General features: G+C 42.8%; 1 pseudogene; it reads right to left on the bottom strand.

Moving 5' to 3' along the window:
* LOC111554161 overlaps nt 1-2,119 on the bottom strand; it is a 35,958-nt pseudogene extending 33,839 nt beyond the window's left edge.
* Nucleotides 2,120-15,524: the final 13,405 nt, after the last annotated feature.

Below are 15,524 nucleotides of genomic sequence, written 5' to 3'. Positions count from 1 at the left end.
ACCCCTGCATCCTGGGATGACAGCTGGTATTAAGAGCGAGATAGGCTGGGCGCGGTGGCTCACGCCTGTAATCCCAGCACTTTGGGAGGCCAAGGCAGATGGATTGCTGGAGGTCAGGAGTTCAAGACCAGCCTGGCTGACATAGTGAAACCCTGTCTCTACTAAAATCAAAACTTAGCTGGGCCTGGTAGCAGGTGCCTGTAAGCCCAGCTACTAGGGAGGCTGAGGCAGAAGAGTTGTTTGAACCCAGGAGGCAGAAGTTGCAGTGAGCCGAGATCATGCCACTGCACTTTAGCCTGAGCAACAGAAAAAGACTCCATCTCAAAAAAAAAAAAAAGAAAAAAAAAAGAAAAAACAGAGAGTGAGATTAAATGTATTTGAAGGGCCAGATGTCTTTGGTGTAGGTCATTTAAAATGTTTGATAGAGATATCATAGAAAGACTTTATTATCAAATAAACTCTTTAGTATTTATTCATTCATTCAGCTTCTCTTTATTTTGCAAATTTCAAACAACCCGTAATGCTATTTTGAAGGAAATCTGTCCCGATACAAAAAGCAGCTTCTTGAATTAGAACTATGCCAAAGAAATATGCTTTATTTGGCATATCGGAAATGAAATAACTTATGAGATATAAATACATATGAAATAAATAAATAATGTACAAAATAGATCAAGAGGAAAGATTTTAACGTGGGTTTATTTTATTTATTTATTTTTTTGAGGTGGAGTCTTGCTATGTTGCCTAGGCTGGAGTGCAGTGGTGTGATCTTGGCTCACCACAACCTCCGTCTCCTGGGTTCAAGTGATTCTCCTGCCTCAGCCTCCCGAGTAGCTGTGACTACAGACATGCACCACCACACCCAGCTGATTTTTGTGTTTTTAGCAGAGATAGGGTTTCACCATGTTGGCCAGGCTGGTCTCAAACTCCTGACTTCAGGTGATCCTCCCGCCTCAGCTTCCCAAAGTGCTGGGATTACAGGTGTGAGCCACCGTGACTGGTTAGATTTTTTTTTTTTTTAAAGAGCTTAAAAAAGAACATCTTTTCATGATAATTCCCAAAAATGCTGAACTCCTTTTAAAATTGAGTAGCCCTCATTTAATATAATGTGCTTTTGTAGAGATAAAGTTACTGATACTCAGGCAAAATTGCTTGCCTTAGTTTACACAAATAAGTATCCAAGATATGATTGCTTTAATCATTATATAGGTTAGTTTTGAAACAATATTTGAATGCTGTATTTGTGTGGCACTGTGCTTTGTGAGTTTACAGGTTGTTAAAGACTTTTAGCATTGTTTTTTGCCCTTTGAGATACTGCAGTAACACTTGCACTATGTCCATAGTGTACGTTGGTTGTACACTATGTTGGTTGTTACAGGATGCAAGTTAGGAAACACAAGGTTATATGCTGTGTGTTCAATATAGGGTGTCTATATCCTACATGGAAGTTTCTCCTCCACTTCTTTTCTTTCCATTTTCTCATTTTCTCTCTTTTCTCTCTCTCTCTCTATCTTTTCTTTTCTTTTCTTTTTTTAAACCAACACCAGGTTGTGAATCCATGAGCCACCATTGCAGACTTTGGTGACATTTTTGCTTGAAGAGAGAATAAAATCTGTTTTCAATTATTGGAAGATTAGAAGAATGAGTTGGACTCTCGCAGGAGACTCAAATCTTGGTATGGAGTGTGGAGAAAGTCTTCTTGGTCTTGAAGTTTTGAGTTACTGAAAGAAGGGGCTTGAGGCCGCCGTGGTGGTGGCGAAATAGGCCAAGCCTGCTTCCACCTCAGGGTCCTCTCCTTTGCTCTCTTCTCCACCTGGAACACTCTACCTCCACACACCTGCGTGGTATCTCCATACACCTCCCTCCACACCTACATGGCACCTCCACACACCTGTATGACACATCCACACACCTGCATGACATCTCCACACACCTGCATAGCACCTCCACACTCCTGTTTCCACACACCTGCATGGCGCCCCACATACCTGCATGTCATCTTCACACACCTGCTTCCACACACCTACATGGCACCTCCACACATCTGCCTCCACGCACCTGCATGGCACCTCCACACACCTGCCTCCACACACCTGCATGGCGCCCCACATACCTGCATGCCGTCTTCACACACCTGCTTCCACACACCTGCATTGCACCTCCACACACCTGCCTCCACGCACCTGCATGGCACCTCCATACACCTGCATGACACCTCCACACACCTGCCTCCACACACCTGCCTGACACCTCCACACACCTGCCTCCACACACCTGCCTCCACACACCTGCCTGACACCTCCACACACCTGCCTCCACACACCTGCATGGCTCACCCTCATATGCTTCCTTTAGTTATCTGCTCAAGTGGCACCTTATGAGGGGCCTCCCTGACCATCCTATGTAGAATGACAACCTCTTCTCCATTCCCTGGCCCTGCCCCTCCCACCTCCATAGAGTTTATCAACCGGCACACACATGAATTGTCTGTCTCACCTCACTAGAATATAATCTCCCTAAGAGCAGGGACTTTGCTGTGCTCCCCTGTATGTCCCCAGCATCTAGAAGAGTGCCTGAGGGTATAGTAGGTGCTCCAGAGCCATGTGTTAAATGAATACATGAACACATGTTGAGGGTGTCACTGAGATTCGAGAGCTGCTGCTGCCCCTGCAGGTGCTTCCATTGACACCTGCAGAAGAGCCAGATGCACCAGCCCTCTCTCTGTGGTGCACAGCGGAGAACTCTCCTTAGGCTTTTGGACATTGTTCTTTTCAGGGAATGTCGATGTCGGAATCCTTTTCCTATTTGAGGTGCTCCTAGGATATGAAATTGATGGGGATCAGGAACACCCAAACCCCTTCACAGAGCATCAAAATTTCCCCCTTCTAGGCTTCCTGAGAGAGTTATATGCACAAAGGAAGCACATGGGATAGATCTTTCGTATTAATTGGAGGTTTGTCACCAAATCCTAGTTTGAAAGAGCTGGGCTGGACCACATGAGCATGCAATTAACTTGCGTGAAAGCTTCACTTTTTTTGTTCAATAACCGTCTGAAGCGTCCACTGGGTAGGCAATGTTTTAGGTATGAGATATGCAGAGGTGCCAGGAGTGGTGGCTCATGCCTGTAATCCCAGCACTTTAGAGGGCTGAGGTAGGAGGATTACTCGAGCCCAGGATTTCCAGACCGCCTTGGGCAGCATGATCAAACCCCATCTTTACAAAAAATGCAGAAATTAACCAGGTGTAGTGGCGCTGGCACCTGTAGTCTCAGCTACTTGGGAGGCTGAGGTGGGAGAATCACTTGAGCCCAGAAGTTTGAGGCTGCAGTGAGCCAAGATCAAACCACTGCAATCTGGTCTGGGTAACAGAGCCAGACCCTGTCTCCCTGCCTCCCCACGAAAAAAAAAAAAAAGAGAGAAACAACTTTGAGATATGCAGAAGTTAGACACAGCTTGCAAAGTAGAGATGATATATTCTGGTACATATTGCTGGATTGTGACTGAGATAATGCATATGAAATGTAGTAACTTTTAGAGAGCCACACATGTATTCGCTGATTTTTTTTTATTCCAGAAACAAGATCGGGCTGTGTTGCCCAGGCCGGCATGCAGTGGCTATTCACAGGTGTGATCATAGTACACTACAGCCTGGAACTCTTGAGCTCAGGTGATCCTCCTGCCTTAGCCTCCCAAGTAGCTGGGACGACAGATGTGCGCCACTGCTCTTGGCCTTCAGCTGCTACTTTATTGTAAGACCCAAGTTGACCAAACTCAAAATAGGCAAGTCCAGACTACTCTGGCTGTGTGCCAGGCACCTCAAGCTTAACCCTCCACATCTCCTCGGCCTTTGCAGGAGGTCCTCGCTGGGTGCAGTTTGAGACCTCACCATTGGTTGTAAGTTTATTTTGCTGCACAGATGGAATTAAGGATAAGCCCTCAGCTATGTGCTCTCTGAGAAAGTGTCTAGTGTGTGTTGGTGTAAGACACCTGGTATCTTTAGACAGCATGAGTCCCTTGCGATTACTACAGGTTCTGCAAAGAGAACTATTACTCTTGGCAAGGACTTTGTTGACATTCCCTTTAGCAAACAGAGACTCGGTGATGTTCACAGCCACCAACTCTCAGGAAAGGCTGTTGTGGGCAGCAACACAGCTGGATGTTCCTTTGCTTACTGATGGGAGATTCATAAGGTCAATGAAACTTGAGCAGAACTTTCAAAAGATGGAGAATCTCATCATTGTCATAATATTTTACTCTTCCAAATGATTTTATTAAATATCTTATTATGAGGTTTATAATGCCAGAACTTGGGCCTCTTATTTCTAAGTCATGTGATCTTTTTGTTCAACCACATTGAGGTGATTTGGCAGGTGAGAAAATGTAGATAAATTGAAGAGCTTCTATCAATGGGAGTATGAGTGTGGAGACAGGATAATGAAAAGTTGTTTTTGAACATGCAGTCAAAACTGGAAACAGGAGAAAGTTGGTGGAGAATAACAATTACTTTGGAACAGGTTGCATTTATGTCTATGTGTGATGACGAAGTCTTTGAGATCCATGACCAGAAATTTGGGTAAAATGCATCCAGAAACTATAGACGTCTTGTCAGAATTGGGAAGGCTGGCAACATACGAGAAAGATATTTTGGTCATTCAATCGGAAGGGGCAGTGGTGAGACGGACAGGCCTGTGCAAAGTGGCAGTCCAAAAAGAGAGGGAAAGGCTCAGGACTGAGTTTTCAGTGATGGGAAGAAGACCACTAGCATATGGGAAATTAGCTGGGGGAGGCGATTGACAGGGTGTGAGGAATCTCAGTGATGACACCAGCCAAAGGCTACTAGGGACAGCATTGTGGTTCAATGGAAAGGATATTTGGAAAAAAATAAAATCAGTTTCTGCCAAGTCTACCCATTATGAACACTGGCCTATGGTTTCCTCATGGTGAGTGATCTCAACCCAAGAGAGCTCACAAGAAGATGTATTTAGGAGTGAGCATGAATGCAGGAGGAGAAACAGGTGTCACAGGTGCTTTGTCTAATCTGAGTGTGCTGAGAAGAAGGGACTGATGGCCAGAGTAAAAAGAAGCAGAGAAACCTATTTTTGATGTTTATATTTGGTGAGCATTTCTTTTTACTGTTTAATCATGGTTTTGAAAGCCATAAAGAAGGAAAAGCATAGCAATGCTAATTGCAGTGGATTTAAAACACATCTATGTGTTCTTTGACATTCTTCCCATCAAGGACCTAATTCCCTTTCCTTTGGTCCTGATTAATAGAATGTGTTAGAAATGTGTGACCACAGAGGCTGGTCATAAATGGTGATACAGCATTCCCCTGGCTTTGTTTCCCAGGATACTTGCTCTTGGAGCCCAGCTGCCCTACTGGGAGGATGCTGGGGACACCTGGAGAGCCATGTGCAACTGTCTGGCCAGCAATCCCAGCTTTGTTCCCAGCCAGCTGCCAGACCTGGGAGTAAGGAAGCCTTCCAGAAGACCCCAGCCTAGTCCCCATCTGACAGCGACCTCATGAGATATCCTGAGTGAGATCTGCCCAGTTGAGCCCAATAAACCCATGAAAACATCAGAGGATTTCCTCCTTCTCTTCTTTCCTCTCTTCCTCCTCCTCATGAAAGTTGCTGCAGTTTTATGCTACTAAGTTTGGGCTGATTTATTACACAGCAATAGAAAATTGAATTATCAATCAATGGCAGGTTGTTAGAAATTATCAAAGGCGGTGGGCACGGTTTCTCATGCCTGTAATCCTAGCACTTTGGGAGATAGAGGTGGGCAGATTGCTTGAGGCTAGGAGTTCGAGACCAGCCTGGGCAACATGGTAAACCCTTGTCTCTATAAAAATTAGCTGGGCTTGGTGGCATGCATGGGTAGGCCCAGCTACTTGGGAGTCTGAGATAAGGGATCGATTGAGCCCGGGAAGTCAAGGCTGCAATGAGCCGTGATCGCACCACTGTACTCCAGCCTAGGCAACAGAGCAAGACCCTGTCTGAAAGAAAAAAAGAAACGAAAAGAAAAGAAAAGAAAAGAAAAAGAAGGAAGTTACCAAAGGCTCCATACTATTTCCTCTTAATATTCTTTCTCATTCTCCTTTATTCTTCCTATCTCTGTAAGAAAGCACACTGATGATAACTCGTATAGAACTTGTACAGAAGTGAGTTTTGACCAAGTATTGCCCCAGGTGGTCCTTGATCAAGGAACCTGGTAGGATGTGCTAGCAACTGTGACCAAGGCCAGACCGTGAAACTGCACATCCAAGAAGGTGATGCTTCAGACTCTCTCCGTGTTCTCAGAAGGGAAAGAGTGAGAAAGTTAATATGTAGGTGGGTGTTTTGTTTTGTTTCTTAAACTAATTGTGATTCATGTGCTCTTGGCACAGTTTGTCTCCATGACTTTCATTGGACTCAAGGTCGGGTTTTGAGATATCACTTACCAGTGTGCAAACATTACGTTTCCGGGGGAGGAAAGCTCTAGATTGCAAGGGTGGGAAGAAAAGTGAAAAATCCTGCCTGAGTGAGTAGTAATAATTGCTAACCCCCATGGACCTATTGTCACATTATTCTTTTTACATAATGTATATTTTACCATGTGAGTAAGCTTCAAAGACTTTCAAAACCCCTTTTCTTACTTTAAATAGTGAATTTTATGGATCATTAAGTTGGTAATTATATAAAAGCCATAGCTATTTTGCATCTGGTATGGAACTCTTGGCAGTGCTCCCCTTGGGGATCTGCTCCACCTTTTGAGAACAGAACTCTTTGGGCTTCCTGAGAGTCTTGAGGAGCAGAGGAAGAAAGAGTCTTAGCACAGTCCTCCGGGAGAACAGATGGGGGAGGAAATGCGAGGCTATGAGCCTCCAGGAAAATTCTGGAAAATTCTGGAAAACTCAGGGAGGGACCTGAAAGGGGGCAGGACCTGGAGGGGCAGTGGATGGCACCCTACCAGCCTGCTTGGTGACAGGCATGGAATGGCTTTGAGATGTATGATTTTGGAGCTCTTGTCAGTACTGAGTCTAAAGTGAAACAGCCCCTACTCTCCTCCCTTCAACCATTCTCCATTTTTTCCGCAAGTTTAAACAAGGACTAAGTCACTGCAAGTGGAAAACAAGATGATTCCAGTAGTCTCTCTATCCAGGCCTTCACATTCCGCCCTTTGAGTTACTTTCGGTCAATAGCGGTCCAAAAATACTCAATGGAATATTCCAGAAATAACACAATTCATAAGCTTTAAATTGCATGCTGCTCTGAGTAGCGTGATGAAATCTCATGCTGTCCTGCCCAGGATGTGAATCATCATCCATTTGTCCAGCGTCTCCATGTTGTCTTGTGCTTCTCGCCCACACGTCACTTAGCCGTCTGGGTTATCAGAGCACCTGTCGTGGTATCACAGTGCTGGTGCTCACGTCGTCCTGATTTTTCCTAATGAAAGCACAACAATAGTGATGCTGACAATTCAGATATGTCAAAGAGAAGCTGTAAAGTCCTTCTTTTAAGTGAAAAGGTGAAAGTTCTCAAATTTATCACGTAACTTTCACCATAGTATGTTGTAATAGCTGTTCTATTTTATTTTTATTTATTGTTGTTCATCTTTGTGCCTAGTTTACACATTAAACTTTATCCTGGGTATGTATGTATAGGAAAAACATAAAATATATAGGGTCCAGTACTACTCATGGTTTCAGGCATCCAGTGGGGGTCTTGGAACATATCCTCAGTGGATAAGGGGTGACTACTGCAGTTCAGTTCCACATCTATGTATTGAGCACATATGAGGAGCCAGGCTATAGAAGAACAAAGATGAGCAATGCACACTCCCTGCCCTTAGATGGACCACAATGGTGATGTCCATATAATGTGCCAAGGAGCAAGTGGAGGGCTACCCAATGCTGGGGTTACAGAGGGCCAGTCTTACTGCTGGATCAATTGTAATGCTAGCTTGGAAACATTGCGTGGTCCCTCTTTGTCTTTTTCACTCTCTTGGTGTTATAGTCCTGTCTCATTGCTTATTGCTTTTAGGGTGATCTGCACCATTTCTTAGGCATGTGGTAGACTGGAATCATCCATGTAACTAAGTAAAAGATCATATTAACTAGCATTTACTGAGGGCTTTCCATATGAGGGCTTTTATCAATATTTTCTCATTCAATTCTCATGAAAACTCTAGTGAGAAGGTTCCAGTATTATCCTTGCTTTATACATGTGGCCAGTGAGGCACAGAGAGGGTCATTAATATGCTCAAGGTTACCCACTGGCGCATCGTAGAGGCATGGTTTGGAGCTCACATTCTGTACATCCGGTTCTAACACTGGTATCTTTTCTAATCATGAGATTTAATTGCTCAAGAAATAAACTCTTTGCTGGACTGATTCATTCTGAGCAAGAATGCTGTGCTCTTGAATCCCCCGAAAGGTCAAGACCTTGGCATCTCCTGAGAGTTCAAGGTCTCAGAGGCCTCTCCAGAGAAAGAAGCTGGGTGTGGCCTTATGAACATGGGTCAGGGCCCTCACCTTTCTCAGAGCATGGGACAAGGGGCCACATTGTGCCCACCCTGAAGCTCTTTGGATTTTGGATCCGTAAATTTTCCTTTTTAGTGAACATCAGTATTTCATTTGTTCTGGCATGCCTGTTCTTACAGTGTAAAGCAAGCCAGAACTGTCTTCTTTCCATGAGAATCTGAGCTAGCTTTCTCCTAACCAGCCGCTGGACTTTAGAAAAAAATGTAAGACAGCTGAAATATGTTAAGTTGGAAAACAAGGATTTCCAAATACCATGCCAGGATTTGCTAAGCATTCAGATATCCTGAGCCTTCAAAAAGAAAAAAAGGTATTAGATGCCTACAGTATGTAAGGTTTCCACAGTTTTCTTCTAATTTATTCACACTGACATTCAAATTCATTTTCAAGGACTTTTCCATCTTCTGGTATTTATGTACGATTGCATAATATTGATACATTTAGGATTGTACAATATTATAAAATATTAACCAAAGTTTTCTTTTCCCAGTATTTTTTTTTTTTTTCTTTTATTTGCATTTTCCCAAGCTCACTACTTCTCAAACTAACTATGAATTGGAATCACCTGGAAAGTTTTTACAAATGAATCCTATCTGGACCTCACCCTCAGATTGAGTAAATCAGTATATCTTTAGGCCTGGCCCAAATATGGGTATTTTTGAAAAGCACTCTAGAGGATTTTAATATGCAGCAAAATTTGAGAACCCCTGGAGTGACTAAACTTCTCATTTTCAGGGGGATTCTCATGCAAAGGATAAAAATTCAAGGAAAACAAAGAAATATATTCTTGGCATTTGAGTTTTTCCGTTTTTGTTTTTGTTTTTGAGATGGAGACTTGCTCTGCCGCCCAGGCTGGAGTGCAGTGGCGTAATTTTCGGCTCACTGCAGCCTCTGCCTTCCGGGTTCCAGCGATTCTCCTGCCTCAGCCTTGTGGGTAGCTAGGATTACAGGCATACGCCACCATGCCTGGTTAATTTTTGTATTTTTAGTAGAGATGAGGTTTCACCATGTTGGCCAGGCTGGTGTCGAACTCCTGAGCTCAGATGATCCACCCACCTCGGCCTCCCAGAGTGCTGGGATTACAGGCGTGAGCCACTGCGCCCGGCCGGCATTTGAGTTTTAACAGACTAGCAGGGGAGTAGAAAGGACAGGAGACAGATAGAAGATATGGCAGAAATGAGAATGAGTAACAGCAAGGCGTTCTTCTTCCACAAGAGGAAAAGGTGCCTTGCACTGCTAAGGCAGCCCAGAGGGGTGAAAGGAAGAACCAGAGGGAAAATGCCAGAGCTTAAGTATTTTGGGGTCTTGGAAGCTCTGTTAGACACAAGGCATAGACCATACACCCAAATGGGGGTCCAGGAGGGGCACCGGCCGTCTGAACAGGTGCCTTCATGGACAGACATAGAGAACACCAGACGCCACCTCCCTCCTATGCCTCATCCCTGGGCACAATGCGGATTTCCTAGAACTTAGATGACATTCTTGGAAAGAAAGGGAGAATATTGAATTTTGGCGGAGGAAAGGGAGGGCTCCGAATAGAAATCAGGTTGAATTATAGAAAATAAGATCTTACACCCCTGATTCTGACATTTGTGCATACTGCATTTGGCACAAAGACTAAAAAGAAAAACTCTCTTCCTTTGTCCCTAGTGATTCTGTTCAGTAGCAGCAGATTTGCTCTTGACCACCCTGTTTTTGAGTGTGGTATGTTCTTAATAGAGGTTGAAAGAAACTGTTGCTTAACAGGTGTTGTTGAAGGTTGACACCAATCACCACTTTAATATTTGTATACCTCTACCAAACTGACCAAATTCCATTTGATGGCACTACCAAGTAATTCTGGGTTTAATATTCCATAATGTCATCCGTTACTATTATTATTATTTTTTCTGAGATGGAGTCTCACTCTATCACCCAGGCTGGAGTGCATCGGCATGATCTCAGCTCACTGCAGCCTCTGCCTCCTGGGTTCAAGCGATTCTCCTGCCTCAGCCTCCCGAGTAGCTGGGATTACAGATGTGCACCACCATGCCTGGCTAATTTTTGTATTTTTAGTAGAGATGGGGTTTCACCATGTTGGCCAGGCTGGTCTCAAACTCCAGGCCTCAAGCAATCCAACTGCCTCAGCCTCCCAAAGTGTTGGGATTACAGGTGTGAGCCACCACGCCCAGCCACTGTCATCCATTATTAGAAGCAATTTAATACATTAAGAAGTCTAAAAATGAATTTTGTTTATGTATTAAATAAGTAGTATATTGGCATTGTCTTAATCCAAGAGACAGAGAGAAAAAATAAAAGGTATGTAGTAAAAATCTTCTTCATTCAATCTGGTTCTCCAGCTACCCAGCTCCCTTTGGAATCAACCAATGTTACCAGTTTCTTATATGTCCTTCAGAGACAATCAGTGCTCATCAACATAGATGTATAAACATTCTCTGATTTATTTTTCTTTTCCCTCAAGTGGCAACTAATATAAATTGATCTAGATCTTGATTTCTATATCAAGGCATGATGGAGTCCTCCATTCTTTTTTATGGCTGCATGGTATATCATTGAATGCCTACCTCAGGATTTATTTAACCAGTCCTTATTGACAGTTTTAGATTGCTGCCATTCATTAAGCATTTTAAAAAAATAATTGGAGATGTAGGATCCTCTGACGAGCTTCAACTCCCCCTCCTTCTCTAGAATTACCAGTTTGATAATGATCGAAATGTATGAATCTCAATTGCTATTATTTTGTCAGCATTTTAGCTCATTTAGAAAGGATTTTAATTTTATACATTAAAAGATACTTTATCATGAAATCATTACATTTAGACTCTTAAGCAGTTTTATGGGCTTTTTATTTTCCTTTTTTCATAACTACATAGAATTTTTATATTCCCAACCCATTTTTGCTGGTCTTGGATAATGTCTGTTTTAGTGCAATTGATAATACTTCAATATGCTATCATGCCGTTCTATGACTTCAAAGTATAAATAAAGAACTTAGAAATATCATTAACAATTAAGTCATTTTCTATTTGAGAATTCTTCTTTTGGTTAGAATCACTTGCTTCAACTGCTCGAGAAGCCTGGCTATGATGGTTGATACTGAGTGTCAACTTGATTGGATTGAAAGATACAAAGTATTGATCCTGGGTGTCTGTGAGGGTGTTGCCAAAGGAGTTTAACATTTGAGTCAGTGGACTGGGGAAGGCGGGCCCACCCTTAATCTGGGTCGGCACAATCTAATCAGCTGCCAGTGCAGCTAGACTATAAGCAGGCAGAAAAATGTGAAAAAGAGACTGGCCTAGCCTCCCAGCCTACATCTTTCTCCTGTGCTAGATGCTTCCTGCCCTTGAACATCAGACTCCAGGTTCTTTAGTTTTGGAACTTGGGCTGGCTTTCCTTACTCCTCAGCCTGCAGATGGCCTATTGTGGGACCTTGAGATCATGTGAGTTAACACTTAATAAACTCCCCTTTATATATATTTGGGTTCCATTAGTTCTGTCCCTCTAGAGAACCCTAATACACTGGTTAAAAACAACACCCTATCTTGCAGAACAAACACATTGTATTTACTATTATTTATGATTTTTCATAAATAAATCCAACTTAGCCTCATCAGGTTGATTTTTAAAATGATTTAAGCTATTTTTAGGTAAAATTGATGATACCCTCTGAAATGTAAGTCCTTTTCTTTGGCTGTCAGGCTGTGTTTTAAGATTCAGGCTATTAAACAGATTTAGAACTACAGAATCTTCTTATTGAAACGGACATAAAGGTTTCGTGATCTGGCCACTCATGACACAACACACGACTGCTGTCTTCTGACCAGCAGTTGTCCTTAGTTGGCAACCTTCTGGAGAAAGGAAATCGCCACTCTGCTAGGGAGATCATTCTGTCTTTAGAAGATTTTCCAAAATTTTATACTTAAATATAATGATCTCCTTTTTAATCAAAAGAAAAATATATCATACTAGCGCTCCTGGTGACAGCAGATTAAGCTAAAGACAAATGATGGGTGACGTGAGTCTAAAATCAACAGAAATCTGAAAAGTCATGAAGAGAAGTTTTCAAGAGATGCTAATTTCCCTCAAACTTCATGTAAAAAATATCAGAAAAAGCATATTGTTAATATTTTTCTTTTCCTTGCCTGCTCCTTGAAATTCACCCAAATGATCTTTTGAATGCTAGGGAGGTTCACTAATGTTTGAAAGCATCATCTTATTCTGAAGATAGTGATTCCATGTTGTGTTACTGTCCTTATAGCCTACCATGCTATAAGTTAGCTCAAGGTAATGGTCACAGAGCTGGATGATGTCTAGGCAACGTTTAAACACAGCATTGCTACACTTGATAAAACACTCAAAACTCTTACCTTCTTCCAAAGGTAATATGGGCGTCGTAATTCTAATGATGCTGCACTTACACGTGATGCTCCATTGTTTTTGAGTGTCAACAATCCATCTTCTCTCCCTCCAAAATTGCACCTCAATTTCCCTTAGGAAAACAAAACTTTTACTGGGGATAATGTTGATGGGACTGGTGTCCAAGGCATTTCCCACTTACCTACCATGAAGTAAGCATGTGACCCAAGTTCAGTCACAGTCTCCTTGTGGAAGTTGAGTGTTAGGCCGAGATTAAAAACAACTAGTGCTCATTCATTCAAGGGTATTACCCCAGAGAGACTAGCATTTAGCTCTTACTCTCTCATAAGATCTGTTTCTGGAGACTTGCTTCCCATTCTATGAGCCAATAAAATCTATTTTTACTTAAATTAGTTTGATCTGGGTTTGGTTGCTTGCAATCCAAGAACCCTCACATTTACAATGATGAAGACAGGATGTTGCATGCGAATCATTTAGAGGCCCTCAGATGGTAGCTATACCAGGACTTCTATTTATTTTGTGAAGATTTTTAACTCCAACCAAAATGAAGTATTGTTGGAAGTTTAATTATGGAACTTTGCACAGCAAATTGAGTTGGAAAAAAACCTATTAATAAGCAGCTCAAAATTGCCAAGCTTACACAAATATTTTGACAGATCTATCCTTTCTGGATAGTTTAGACTCTCCTTGGGATGAGTTATCCAAGCTGTTGGTACTGCTGTTGTAGCTGGGAGATCAGGAGTGGTGTCTGGGCTCTCTGGCAGATTTCACAGTGATGGGGAAGAGCTGTCCACACAGCTTTATCTATTTTCTTTAATCTGGATCATCTGTGCTCCTAGAACCCATCTCTAGATTACATTCCAGACTTCAGAAACCTTTTTCAATAACTCTCCTTGTCATCTTTGTCAGGCTCCACAGATAAGCTCAGTTGGTCTGTGGAGGCAGTGTGAATGTCCATTGCAATTTTAATGTCTGAAAATAATATTTTTTGCAATAAATGAGGAGACTGACCTTACATTACTCTATCTCTAAAATCCGATTTATTTTTCAAGCATAGTAAAAATCCCAGTTTTGGGAGTGGGGGTGACAGGGGCTTACTCTGTTGCTGAGGCTGCAGTACAATGGCATGATTAGAACTCACTGCAACCTTGAACTCCTAGGCTTAAGTGATCCTCCTTCCTCAGCCTCCCAAGTAGCTGGGACTACAGGTGTGTACCACCATGCTCAGATAATTTCTTTCATCAGACGGGGTCTCTCTGTGTTGCCTGGGCTAGTCATGAATTCCTGGGCTCAAGCAATCCTCCTGCCTCAGCATTCCATAGTGTTGGGATTATAAGTGTGAGCCGCTGTGCCCAGCCCCAGATATTTTTGTGATGTTTTTCTAGTTGACCACATCTGGAAAGAATCCATCCTACTCTAACACCCCATGATGGGTATTTTTCCATGCCAGGCTTGTTTACATTAATCCTGCACTGCTTTGTAATCCGGCCCTTATTTACAAACCCTATGTCCTCACATTGTTCCCTGGCTGGTTGAGGGCATGGATTTGTTTTATGAAGTTTGCATCTCCTATGATGGTGGGCGTGAATGAATGACATCTTTCTGTACCTCCCCCCTCACTTAATTCAAAAGTGTTGATGAATCCTATTACTAATTGGGTGGCAGTCTGGGCAGTAAGGTTTAGTGCCAACAACAACAGCAGTAGAGGAAGCAGTGTTCTGGCAGCATGACAGAATCAGGACGTCTCTGCTGCCTGCAGACATGTCTCAAAATATGAATTTAAAATCATTGAAATGTGAAGACCTTGGGCACTCTTCACTTCCCTGAAGCTCTTATCTTTCCCTATTGTCCTCTCCACCCCCCCCCCCCCCAACCACATTTACACATTAGTGTGCCTTGGAAGACTGTGAAGCCATTTGAGTTTGGACCCCACTGATGTTTCTGACCTTGGTGCTGTATCTCCACATACTCTGCCTACCTGCATATCTATCTTCAGCTCTCTGTATTTCTCTATGTGTGTGTGTGTGTGTGTAAAACTCCTCAACGGGAGTGATGCTTAACTACACACCAAAACAAAGCAAGGCCTTCCCTAAATATCACCAGCTGTTGATCTTGAACCTGAGGTTGTCATGAGAGCAAGCCCGTACTCTGGAGCAATGTCGGGCTTCCATGCTTCAGCCTCGGGATTGAGAGCTCCTCTAGCCTCTAAGAACTCTACAGACATTTGCTCCCTCAATGATGCTCTAGTTTCCGAGGAAAGCAAATAACTTAAATAAAAAGTGTATTTGCAGAAGTACTTGTGGGATGAGCCAGGTGTCCAACAAAAGTGGAGAAAGGTGCTAAGCTCTGGAAATTTTGTGGCCACAGTAGACATGCAGATGTGAGGCCAACTGACAAGCACAGCTTTTGAAACTGCTTTTGCAAATTTATGACTGAGACAGTGAACGAGATCCAACTTAACTGACTCCATTTTGCTTCTAACCTCCAAGCCGTCCTTGTTCATTCCTGGGCATAGGCTGAACTAACTTTGGGAGAAACTTAGTTTATAGTTTGAACAAAGACGGTAACAGCCCTTTCCCAAAGCAGACCGCCTTCTTGCCGGGGAACTAAACTGCCTTTGTAGGACT

This window comes from Piliocolobus tephrosceles, chromosome 14 (genome assembly GCF_002776525.5).
Source record: "Piliocolobus tephrosceles isolate RC106 chromosome 14, ASM277652v3, whole genome shotgun sequence".
NCBI lineage: Eukaryota > Metazoa > Chordata > Mammalia > Primates > Cercopithecidae > Piliocolobus > Piliocolobus tephrosceles.
The sequence above is the reverse complement of the archived record's forward strand: the minus strand, read 5'-3'. Positions and strand labels throughout refer to the sequence as shown.